The 12,557-nt window shown below is 47.1% G+C and overlaps 1 pseudogene; it reads right to left on the bottom strand.

Moving 5' to 3' along the window:
- Positions 1 to 656: 656 nt before the first annotated feature.
- On the bottom strand, positions 657 to 750 carry LOC129025515 (U6 spliceosomal RNA; annotated as a pseudogene).
- Between the last annotated feature and the right edge of the window lie 11,807 nt (positions 751 to 12,557).

Here is a 12,557-nt window from a genome sequence, read left to right on the forward strand (position 1 = left end):
CTTGGTCAAGTAACTGACACCCTTTGGGTCTCATTTTTGACCTCCGTCAAATATTTTGGCCTTTGTGGCCACAGGGGTGCCTTTTAGCACCGGCATTCGGTGATTACGAGTGACTTTCCTATCTTCCTCAGTGTTCCTGGTGCTGCTTGGCCAGCTAACAAGCAGCCATACTTTCTATTTCTTCAGAGCCTCAGCAACATGCTGGCATTCCCTGCGTACTCTAGAGTGGTTCTCCAAGTGAGCCTCTGGGCCACTAACATCAGTGTCACTGGGAGCTTATCTGTGACACAGATCCTTGGGCCTCCACTCCGGATTTGCTGACTCAGCAACTCCGGGGGTGGCACCCAGTAATCTGGGTTTTAGCAAGCCTTTGGGGTGATTCTAGTGCACAGGGACATCTGAGAACTGCTGTACTGAACTGTGTGTGTTAGTGCAGGGAGCAGGGGAGCAGTTAAGCCTAAAGTTTGGGTAATGGACCCATCCCTGGGAGTTGACATTCAGTTAGAGGTTGCACGCATGCACAGCACACACACACACACACACACATACACACACACACACGGTAGCACTTACTCTGTTTGCACAATAGTGCCTGACCCATCCACCCTTCTGTTGTCAGCCTTGAATTAGATTTGTTATTGTATTTTATTTGTTTTAATTACATGGAACACTTCGTGAACTTGTGCAGGGGCCATGCTAATCTTATCTATATAGTTCCAACTTTAGTATATGTGCTGCTGAAATGAGCACTCAAATTAAGTTTGATTACAGCAAAATTGAGGATTCTTTTCCATGAAGGACAGCACAGATAGAATTAACAGACAGACAACAGATGGGGAGAAGATATTTGCTGTTTAAAAGCAAGAGGAGATTAATGGATAAAATATACAAGAACATTCTGCAAAACAACAAGAAAAAGACCCAACAGGAAAATGAGCAAAGCATATGCATAGGCAATTCTCAGGAGAAGAAACTGAAAAGGCTGGCAAGTAAGTATGTGAAGAGATGCTCAGATCCCAGATTCATTAGTAATCGGAGAAATGGAAATGACAACAATGACATAGGATACACACATGTCAGATTGGCAAAAATCAGCTGTATGATGCCAAGTGTTGGCTAGAATAAGCGGAAAGAGGAACCATTGTGTGCCGCTGCTGGGAGTCCTGCTAGACGGATGCAGGCGCTTTGGAGAGCCACCTAGTAGCATTTAGCCAAATCGTGTCTGTGCCCACACTGTCCCAGTAAGCCCATTCCTGGGTATAACCTCAAGAGATTCTCCTGCAGGCCCACAAAGGGACTGAGTTTCTTGTGGCTGCTGTAACAAAGTATCACAAACTCAATGGCTCAAAACAACAGAAATGTATTCTCTGATACTTCTGGAGTCAAGAGATCCAAAATCAGTATCCTTTGGCTGAACCCCAGGTGTCAGCAGGGCCATGCTCTCTCAGGAGGTTCTGGGGGGTCTCCACTCCTTGCTTCTTCCAGCTTCTGGTGGCTGCCAGCCCTTCCCTGGTCTGCAGCTGCGTCACTTTGATGTTCAAGGCCAGCATCTTCAAATCTTCCTCTGCTCTCCCTTCACCCCGCCTTCTCTGTGTGAGTGTCAAATCCACCTCTGCCTCTCTTTAATAAGGATACAAGAGTAGTGGGCTGAATAGTGTCCCCCCAAATTCACATTCACTTAGAACCTCAGAAAGTGACCTTACTTGGAAATAGGGTCTTTGAAGATGTAATTCGTTAAGATGAGGTCATACTGGAGTAGGAGCGGCCCTTAATCCAATTTCTGCTGTCCTTATAAGAGGACAAAAGGACAGACAGACAGGGAAGACCATGCGAAGATGTGGCAGAGGTTGGAGTGATGCTGCCACAAACCAAGGAACACCTGAGTCCACTAGAATCCGGAAGAGGCAAGGAGGGGATTCGGAGGCACTGTGGCTCTACTGACACCTTCATTTCAGACTTCTGGCCTCCAGAACAGTGAGAGAGTAGATTTCTATTGTCTTAAGCCACCAAATTTGTGGTACAGTACTTTGTTACAGCAACCACAGAAAACCAATACAACATGTGACTTCATTTCCAGCCTACCCTGATAACTCAGGAAAATCTCCCCATCTCAAAATCCTCAACAGGATCACATCTGCGAAGACCCTTTTTCCATATAAGGCAACATTCACAGACTCCAAACATTAGGACTTGATACCTTTGGGGTCCATCTTGAGCCTGCTATAGGGACCCATGCAAGGATGTTTATTGTACAGTGCTTATGCTAAGACAGAATTGGAGACAATCCAGGTGTCCACTACTGGGGAAAAATAGAAGCAAATGAGTGGTTACAAGCAACTCAGGAGCACACAGCAGCATGGACAGTTAACACACACGGGGCTCAGTGGAAAAGCACCCAGTAAGAGACTGAACACACTCTCCAGGCCACTACCACTTATGTTTACTGAAAACACACACACACACACACACACACCTCTACACAGTTTGACAGAGCACACACTTGAGAGGCTGCCACTGAGGGGAGGAGAATTAGAGTGGAAAACAGTAATGAAAAGGACTGGAGAGATGGATAGATTGATTCAGCCAGAGAAGAATCTCACAGACCAATGATGGTGATATCATGAATTGAGAAGCAACATTACCTGAAAGCCAAACAAACAAACAAACAAATGGAAAGAAAAAGTCTGTGAGAGGTCCTTTCTGGGGAAAGCTGGCCACCTCTGGAAGTGCCTGGTGTGTTTTGCATAAAGACACATTGTCCCCCAGCCTGGGCAACACAGCAGGTAACGACTTGTCTCTACAAAAAAAAAAAAAAATTAAAAATGATCTGGGCATAGGCTGGGGATGGTGGCTCACACTTGTAATCCCAGCACTTTGGGAGGGTGAGGCAGGTGGATCACCTGAAGTCAGGAGTTCGAGACCAGCCTGGTCAAGATCGTGAAACCCCCATTTCTACTAAATGTATAAAAATTAGCTGGGCGTGGTGAAGCGCGACTATAGTCCCAGCTACTCCGGAGGCTGAGACAGGAGAATCGCTTGAACCTGGGAGGCGGAGGTTGCAGTGAGCAGAGATCGCGCCACTGCACTCCAGCCTAGGCGACAGAGCAAGACTCTGTCTCGGGAAAAAAAAAAAAAAAAATCCGGGCATGGCGGTACATGCCTGAAGTCCCAGCTACCCAGGAGGCTGAGGTGGGAGGATCTCTTGAACCTGGGAGGTCGAGGCTAGAGTGAGCCATGATGGTGCCACTGCACTCCAGTGTGGGCGACAGAGCCATGCCCTGTCTCAAAAAATAAATAAATAGGTATAAATAAATAAATAATAAATAAATTAAAAAGACACATTGTTCCTTCAGTTGTAGCAGCAGTGGGTGGCAGCTAGGGACCTTCATCCTTCCCTACTGTTTGGGGAGGGTGGAACCATGTGGCCTCCAGAATGGAGAGAGGACATCCTCCCTAGCAACACCAAGGAACAAAGGAAGCCACACTAATGCCATTTGTTGTTGCCTGCCAGTTGTGTTCCATCTGCTGCACTGAGTGTTCCCTCCCAGCAGCCTTGAGCAGGCAGCTGGCATTGTTGGCTCATCCACTGGTCTTGGTTAGGCTTCCCATTATTTTATTCATTCTTGGAACACACCCTGGCCTTCCTCTTTCCAGATGCAATACTTCTCTCAATGCCACTTGGTCAAGTAGCAGGGATGAGGCCAGTGGCCCTGGAAATAGGCATCTAAACAGTGGTGAATTCTGAATCAGCTTGGCAAATGGTCAGCCATTTTTAACCCCTGGAGAGGGTTTGGATCTTGTTTGTTTAATGCCCTATCGGGTTCCTCATAGTTCCTTGTAAAATTCCCTTTGAAAATGCCGCCCTACCGAGTACGGTGGCTCACGTCTGTAATTCCAGCACTTTGGGAGGCCAAGTGGGAGGATTATCTGAGGAGTTCAAGACCAGCCTGGCCAACATGGTGAAACCCCATCTCCACTAAAAATACAAAAATTAGCCAGGCATGGTGGCACACCCCTGTAATCCCGGCTACCCAGAAGGCTGAGGCACGAGAATGGCTTGAACCCAGGAGGTGGAGGTTGCAGTGAGCCAAGATCACACCACTGCACTCCAGCCTGGGCGACAGAGTGAGACTCCATCAAAAAAAGAAAGGAAGGAAGGAAGGAAGGAAGGAAGGAAGGAGGGAGAAAATGCCATCCTATCTTGAGTATGCTTGGGAAGGAAAGAGAACCTGACTTTTAATGTCTTGTCTGTTAGTACCAAGGCCAGAGGGAAAAGGGGAGTAATATTTTATTGTAACCTTTTCTTTATCCTCCACAAAGGCCTTTTAGCAGAACTGACCTTAAATGTTTTAAAATCTAACAACAACAAGAAAAATGTGATGTGGCATTCACCTGTGCTCTTATCTGGGCTCTTCTTGATCCACTTAGGGATTCATATTTCCGGGTTCACCGACAGCTGCTTAACTTTGCTATTCATTCCTGCTCTCCTCCTCACACCCACTGTTGCAGTCATACCCACGAGACTCAATTTGCAAATACAGGTGAGGAATCAGGCAGTAGTTTTTCATCTCCGAAGATGCCTTGACAGCCTGCTCCAGGTCTGTGCTCTTCATGAGCAAATATTTCATTTGAGCCTCGCCATATTTGACACAGTTGGCAGTCCCTGTTCAAAACTGAAACTAGTGCTAAAAACAAAATTCATCTAGAGACAGCAACGTATTCTTAGTTGTTTGCTTGGGAGACAGGGATTTGGCCAAACCAGGCAAGGGAAGATGAGAGAGCAGGCAGGAGTAACTTGCCTTGTTTTCCTCCCCATAAATGTTCCTTGCTGCCTGCTAAGGGAGGCCTTCAGCCAATCACTCAGCCCCTAGAGGCTCAAGTTATTCATCTGTACAATGAGGTTGAAACTAGACAAGTGTTTTCACACTCTGTTGGTGGAAGGTCCTGGGAGGTGCTTCAGGAGCCACCATTGAGGGGATTTAGCAGGTGGGGATCTGGACCTTGTTTTTCAATCATCACTCCTCTGTTTGCATCTGTTGTTTCTATAGGCAATGATTTCATTTGAAAAGTAATTGATTTCGGTGCTAAGAAAATCATTAGAGACTGAGCATGGTGGTTCATGCCTGTAATCCCAACACTTTGGTAGGCCGAGGAGGATTGCTTGAACCCAGGAGTTTGAGACCAGCCTGGGTAGCATACTGGGACCCTGTCTTTACTAAAAACAAAACAAAATTAGCTGGGCATGGTGGTGCACAACTGTGGTCCCAGCTACTTGGGAGGCTGAGGTGGGAGGATTGCTTGAGCCTGGGAGGTCGAGGCTGCAGTGAGCCATGATTGCATCACTGTACTTCAGCCTGGGCAACAAAGGGAGAGCCTGTCTCAAAAACAAACAAACAAACGAAAAAGCCCATACCTTGGACTAGATGAATTCTAAGGACTCTGTGTTAGTTTCCTGGGCTGCCATAACAAAGCAGTACAAACTAGGGGGCTTTGAACAACAGGAATATTTAGTCTTTCACAGTTCTGGAGGCCGGAAGTCTAAAATCAGTATCTCTGGGTTGAAACCAAGGTGCTGGCAGGGCCCTGTTTCCTCTGGAAGCTCTAAGGGAGAATCCATTCCTTGTCTCTTCCAGCTTCTGGCAACTTCCTGCATTTCTCAGCTTGAGGATGCATCACTCCAATCTTTAAGACCAGCATCTTCAAATCTGTCTCTGCTCCAGCTTCACATCACCTTCTCATCTGTGCATCAAATCTTTCTCTGCCTCCCTCATAAGGATATATGTGGTTGCATGTAGAACCTACCCAGATAATCCAGAATAGTGTCCCCATCTCAAAATCCTAAGCATGATCACATCTACATAAACCTCATTTTATTTATTTATTTATTTTTGCCATTTAAATTAACATTAGTGTGGGTAATGAGAGAGAGGAAACAAAACAAGTAAGTTAACACTCACAGGTTTTGGTGATTAGAACGTGGATCTCTATTGGGGGACCAATTTGTAGCCTACCACAGGCCCTTTCAAAAATAAGGTTCTAAGATCCCCTTTCCCCCAAATAATTCCTATCTCAGTAGCTTTCTATACATTCTTATGTCTTAAAGAACCTAAAAGAAGACTGGGTATGGTAGCTCACACTTATAATCCCAGCACTTTGGGAGGTCAAGGTGGGTGGATCATGAGGTCAGGAGTTCAAGACCAGCCTGGCCAACATGGTGAAACCACTGTCTCTACTGAAAACAAAAAAATTAGCTGGGCGTGGTGGCAGGTGCTGGTAATCCCAGGTACTCGGGAGGCTGAGGCAGAGAATTGTTCGAACCTGGGAGGCGGAGGTTGCAGTGAGCCGAGATCACACCACTGCGCTCCAGCCTGGACAACAGAGTGAGACTGTCTAAAAAAAAAATACAAAAAAACAAAACCAAAAAGTACAGCATTACCTTTTATTTAACTCAGGAGTAGGGAACCCAAACTTGACTCCTTCATCATGAAAGATTGTAGATTTGAGAGCTATGCCTGAGCTGAGATGTTTTTATTTCTGCTAAAGTCTAGTCGAGGCTGGGCACAGCAGTTCATCCCTGTAATCCCAGCACTTTGGGTGACTGAGGCGAACAGATCACTTGAGGCCAGAAGTTTCAGACCAGCCTGGCCAACATGGCAAAAACCTGTCTCTACTAAAAATACAAAAGTTAGCCGGGCATGGTGGTACGCACCTGTAATCCCAGCTACTTGGGAAGCTGAGGCACGAGGTGCCTTGCTGAGATCGCACCACCACACTCCAGTCTGGGCAACAGAGCGAGACCCTGTCTCAACAACAACAACAACAACAAGTCTAGTGGAAATTATGAGTTGGTTTTTGTTTTGCTTTGGTTGGCTTTGCTGCCAGAAGATAGCATGTACCATGCATAACTACAGGGCAATATAAAGAGAAACACCAAATGCTGGCCCCAGGGCACAAGTTAGAACCACAGGTTTTGGTACCTGCTTCCCAGCTTAAGCTCTTTCCTTTGCCCTGTAACCTGGCAACATCCTGTCCAACCCCTGATAGTGGGGATGACATATGTGAGGACTCCCAGATCCTCAGAATTACCTCACAGGTACCTGTACCTTCTAGGATCTATTTGAAAAATGTTTGTTGCATAGGTTTTTTTTCTCCCTTTATACTGTATTTTTTCTGGTCATGAAAGTAATTCCTGATTAGTATCAAATAGTATAAAGAAGTAGAATTTTAAAAGAGACTCTACCTCCAAAAAAAAAAAAAAGAAAAGAAAAAAGAAATAGAATAAAAGATCACCTGTTGGGCAGGCGCGGTGGCTCATGCCTGTAATCCCAGCACTTTGCAAGGCCGAGGTGGGTGGATCACGAGGTCACGAGTTTGAGACCAGCCTGGCCAACATAGTGAAACCCCGTCTCTACTAAAAATACAAAAAATTAGCTGGGCGTGGTGGCAGGTGCCTGTAGTCCCAGCTACTCGGGAGGCTAAGGCAGAAGAATCGCTTGAACCTGGGAGGTGGAGGTTGCAGTGAGCCGAGATCGTGCCACTGCACTCCAGGCTGGGCAACAGAGCGAGACTCCGTCTAAAAAAAAAAAAAGATTGCCCGTTATCCCGTTATTTCACCTTTCTAGGACAATCACATTTATTGAATGCTTCCTATGTGCCTGGACCTTGATACAGTGCACTCCATACTTTTTCCCTACAATTGTCACAATAATCCTATGAAGTGGGTATTATCAGACCCATTTTGTCAGTGAGGAAACTGACATACAGAGAGGGTCAGCAACCAGCCCAAGGGTGCTCAGCTAGGAACAGACAGAGTTGAGGCATAAACCCGGGTCTCTCTGACTCCAAAGCCTGTGTGTTTTTATTTATTTTTTATTTTTGTTTTTTTGACAGGGTCTCTGCCCTGTTGCCCAGGCTGGAGTGCAATGGCGTAATCATGGCTCACTGCAGCTTTGACCTGTTGGGCTCAAATAATCCTCCCACCTCAGCCTCCTGATAGCTGGAACTACAGCTACAGCATGAACCACCACACCCAGCTATTTTTTCATCTTTGGCAGAGGCAGGATCTCACTATACTGCCCAGGCTGGGAGCCTGTGCTTTTGACCTCTGCACCCACCACATGCCCTCAGCACAATTTTGTATTCAAAGCTCTCAAGACAATATGACAGCAAGACTATATGCCCACCAGGACATATCCCCAGCAGGACGTATCCTCACCTGGACTCAGTTATATTCCAGCCTGCTCAGAGTCTCATTCTGCAAGGCTGTTGTACCATTCTGAGTTTCTGGAGGTGAAGTGCAGCTGGTGGGGTACTCATCTGGATACAAATTGATCAAGAGGTTTGGGAGGCCAGGTGCTGTGGTTCACACCCATAATCCCAGAACTTTGGGAGGTTGAGGTGGGAGGATCGCTCGAGCCTAGGAGTTGGAGACCAGCCTGGACAACAAAGTGAGACCCCATCTCTCCAAAACAAAACAAAAATAGAGGCTTGGGTAAAACGAGATCCATCAGCAGGGCCTGAGAAGTCTGTCCCCACCCTCGCCATTTGGAGGGAGGGGCAGAGTGGTACATTCCAAAGGCCAGTTCATACATTCAGGTCAACAGGAATGGCACCAACTCTATGGAGTGGCTTTGCTGGGATAGCGGACAGGTGAGATGGTGGGAGATCACTTACACTTCTCTCAGGCTTAAGTGAACTATCTCGCCACCTACATCCACTTTCTTTACTTCCTTTCCTAGAGAATGATGTGCCTCCTTTTCCCCGATGCTGTATAAACATAGCTCACAACCAACACAGCTCACAACTAACACAGCAGCATGCTTGCCAATCAAACGCTGTGTTGGTGTGGTGGCTCATTTCAATCTAAGGCAGGCATTGGCATCAAGGGGTTTGGAGTTTGCTCCGAAGTTTTCTAGTTTTCATTTTGGTGAAAGAGGCGGGCAGTGTGGTACTGTGGGCAGAGCCCTGGGCCATGAGGCGGGAGCCCTGGGTTCTAGGCCCAGCTCTGCCACTCACATTCATGCGACCTTGAGCCAGCTTCTGGCCCTCCCCGGGACTCAGTTCCCCATCTAGAAAAGGAAAAGTTTACATTAGATGCTAATGGTCCTTCCACTTGGAAAGTTGTTTGATTCATAGAGTCTCAACACTCTGGCATGTTAAGAGCTCATTTGAAAACCAACCATAAATATTTAAATTAACTAGCAACATATGCTGAGCTCATCACATAATCAGGTGTCACGTTAGTGGAACAAGATCTAGAGGAGAGAGGGCAATGCCTGATTTGGTACTCACTTCCCTCCAGATCCCCCAGTCAAGTGTTCCAGAAGCTGGATTTCTGTCGAATCCTTAGCTTATCATCATCATTAGCATCACCTGGTTCTTTTTTTTTTTTTTTTTTGAGATGGAGTCTCGCTCTGTCACCAGGCCAGAGTGCAGTGGTGCGATCTCGGCTCACTGCAACCTCCACCTCCCGAGTTCAAGCAATTCTGGTGCCTCAGCCTCCCGAGTAGCTTGGACTACAGGCGCGTGCCACCACGTCTAGCTAATTTTTGTACTTTTAGTAGAGATGGGGTTTCACCAAGTTGGCCAGGATGGTTTCGATCTCCTGACCTCGCAATCTGCCCACCTCGCCCTCCCAAAGTGCTGGAATTACAGGCGTGAACCACCGCGCCTGGGCCAGCATCACCCAGTTCTTAGGATTAAAGGCAGAAAGCTGGAGGGAGACACTTCCCAGAGGCCACTGCAGCAGCGGCAGCAGCAGTAGCAAGGCCACTGTGGATCTTTCTTTCTCTCTCTTCACCCTTTTTTTTCCCTCAGAGCTTTCAGGTTGCTGCACTTATTACCAAATGATGCTGCCCCTCATCCCCGAACACCGGCAAGCTAATTTAATTCTGTTCCAATTTTACTGGGAGCTCCTAGTAAGGAACAAACCCTCTGCAGGGCAATGGGTGGTCTAGAGAGCTCTGGGAGGTTGTTCCCACCCTGGGGGTGCGCCAGGTCTGGTGGAACAGCCCGGCAGGTACCAAACCACCTGGAACGCCCAGCCCGCCCTCAGCTCTGGGCTCTTGCAGAGCTGCCAATCAAGCGCTGTGTTGCTGTGCTGGCTCATTTCAATCTAAGGCAGGCATTGGCATCAGGGAGGCCTCAGGAGGAAGGTGCTGTTTGAGATTGAAGAGTAAGCAGAATCTCCATAGAGATAAAGGAGAAAGGGCATTCTGGTCCTCAGGAATAGTGTGAGCAAAGTGCTTGGAGACAGAGAAGTGCTGAAAGGGCTCATGAAATGTGTGTGCAATTGGTGGGCGGGGGAGGTTGGTGGCAGGAACCTGGCTGGAACTGAATCTTGGAGGTTTTGTTTTTGTTTTTTTTTTCTGAGACAATGTCTCACTCTGTTGCCCTGGCTGGAGTGCAGTGGTGCAATCATAGCTCACTGCAGCCTCAATCTTCCAGGCTCAAGTGATCCTCCTGCCTCAGCCTCCAAGGAGCCAGGACTATAAGCATGTACCACCACACTTAGCTAAAATTATTTTATTTTTTGTGGAGATGGGGTTTTGCCATGTTGCCCAGGCTGGTCTTGAACTCCTGGGCTCAAGCAATCATCTCACCTTAGCCTCCTAATGCTGGGATTTTACAGGCATGAGCCACTGTGCCCTGCCTTGAAGGGTCTTTCTGTGGCTTTCTCTCAAGGTGATGAAGAGTCATGAAGGATTTTATTTTATTTTTTGAGATGGAGTTTCACTCTTGTTGCCCATGCTGGAGTGCAATGGTGTGATCTCAGCTCACTGCAACCTCTGCCTCCTGGGTTCAAGCGAGTCTCTTGCCTCAGCCTCCCGAGTAGCTGAGACTACAAGCGCCGGCCACCACACCTGGCTAATTTTTGTATTTTTAGTAGAGACGGGGTTTCACCATGTTGGCCAAGCTGGTCTCGAACTCCTGACCTCAGGTGATCCACCCGCCTCAGCCTCCCAAAGTGCTGGGATTACAGGCTTGAGTCACTGTGCTGGGCCAGAATTTTAAACAAGACAGAAAAATGTGTATTTATAAAAATTCAGCCAGGTGTGGAGGCTCATACCTGTAATCTCAGCACTTTGGGAGGCCGAGGTGGGTGGACTGCTTGAAGCCAGGCGATTTGAGGCCAAACTGAGCAGCAAAGGGATACCCTGTCGCTACAAAAAAATTCAAAATAATAAAAATGTTTAAAAAGTAAAAAGTTCCCTCCAGATGATAGGAGATGGCTGAGCAGGGAGACGAGTTAAGGGAGAGACAGATAGATGATCTCTGCTTGGTAGTGAGAGGTGGGGAGGAGCAGCTGGATTCGGACATGTTTAGGATTTGCTGGTAGCCTGGATATGGGAAGTGAGGGTGAGGGAAGAGCCAGGCGGGACGCTGGGGGGATGGTGGTGCCGTTCTCTAAGCACGGATATGGGGGCCGGGGCCGAGGTTGGGGAATTTAGTTTGGGACACACTGAGGTGAGGTAGTGGCAGGTCACGTAACTGATGACTTCAGCAATTGCCCTCAGGCCCTTTCACCTTTGCTGCCCTTTTCTCTGGCTGTCCGCGGGCAGAAGAGTCCTGAATGGTCACTGACACCGGAAATGCCCTCTGTGCATCTAACCCTCTCCTTGTTTGTTTGCTCACTGAAAACAACCAGGCAGTAAAGCCTGTTACAAAGACTGAGAGGGGAGGATCACTGGAACTCAGGAGCTCGAGGCTGCTGTGAGCTATGATTGCACCACTGCACTCCTGCCTGAGCAAAAGAGTGAGATCCTGTCTCAAAAGAGTAAAAATAAAAAGACAGAGAGGCAGAGTTCCAGTTTTCTCACAGATGGCCTGGTATACTTGGACAAAACAGTTGCCTCCTCTGGGTTTCAGTTTTTCCAAAATATGCCAAAACATCCCACGTGATCATTAGGGGGTGCAAGTCAGACAGTAGATACGCAAGCACCAGGCAAACTGTTAAGGAACAAAATGCAAGGTGGCATCATTACCATTCACATCATGTTCTCTGCTTTGAATTGGGCCATTTGCTGTTTCTGTTTACAGTTCCTTACTCTTATCATTTTATCTGATTGTACTTTTCTCTGATAACCAGTGAATCATGCAGACCAGGTAAAAACATAACCAAAAGTAAATGGAAAGTTGAGATGATAGTCTAGATAAATCATGTTTAAAAGAAAGGTTTTTACTTGAAACATCTTGAGGCAGGCTGATCTGAGAGGCACAGTGAATCTGACACCAAGCTGTCCAGAATCACTAGAAAAGATGATTACCAAACAAAGGGGATCTGTTTATGAACACAAACATACCTTTTCAAATTAGCCAGGTGTGGTGGCACGCCCCTGTAGTCCCAGATACTGAGGTAGGAAGATCACTTGGGCCCAGGAGTTTGAGGTTGCAGTGAGGTTGCGTTCACGCCACTACACTTTCAGCCTGGGTGAGAGAGTGAGACCTCATCTCAAAAAAACCAAAAACTCCAAAACAAAAACAAACCATACCTTTTCCAGTTCACTACAAGGCCTTACAATCACAGCGTCTTCATCCATTCATTCAGCAACTATTCA

Source organism: Pongo pygmaeus, chromosome X, assembly GCF_028885625.2.
Source record: "Pongo pygmaeus isolate AG05252 chromosome X, NHGRI_mPonPyg2-v2.0_pri, whole genome shotgun sequence".
Classification (NCBI taxonomy): domain Eukaryota; kingdom Metazoa; phylum Chordata; class Mammalia; order Primates; family Hominidae; genus Pongo; species Pongo pygmaeus.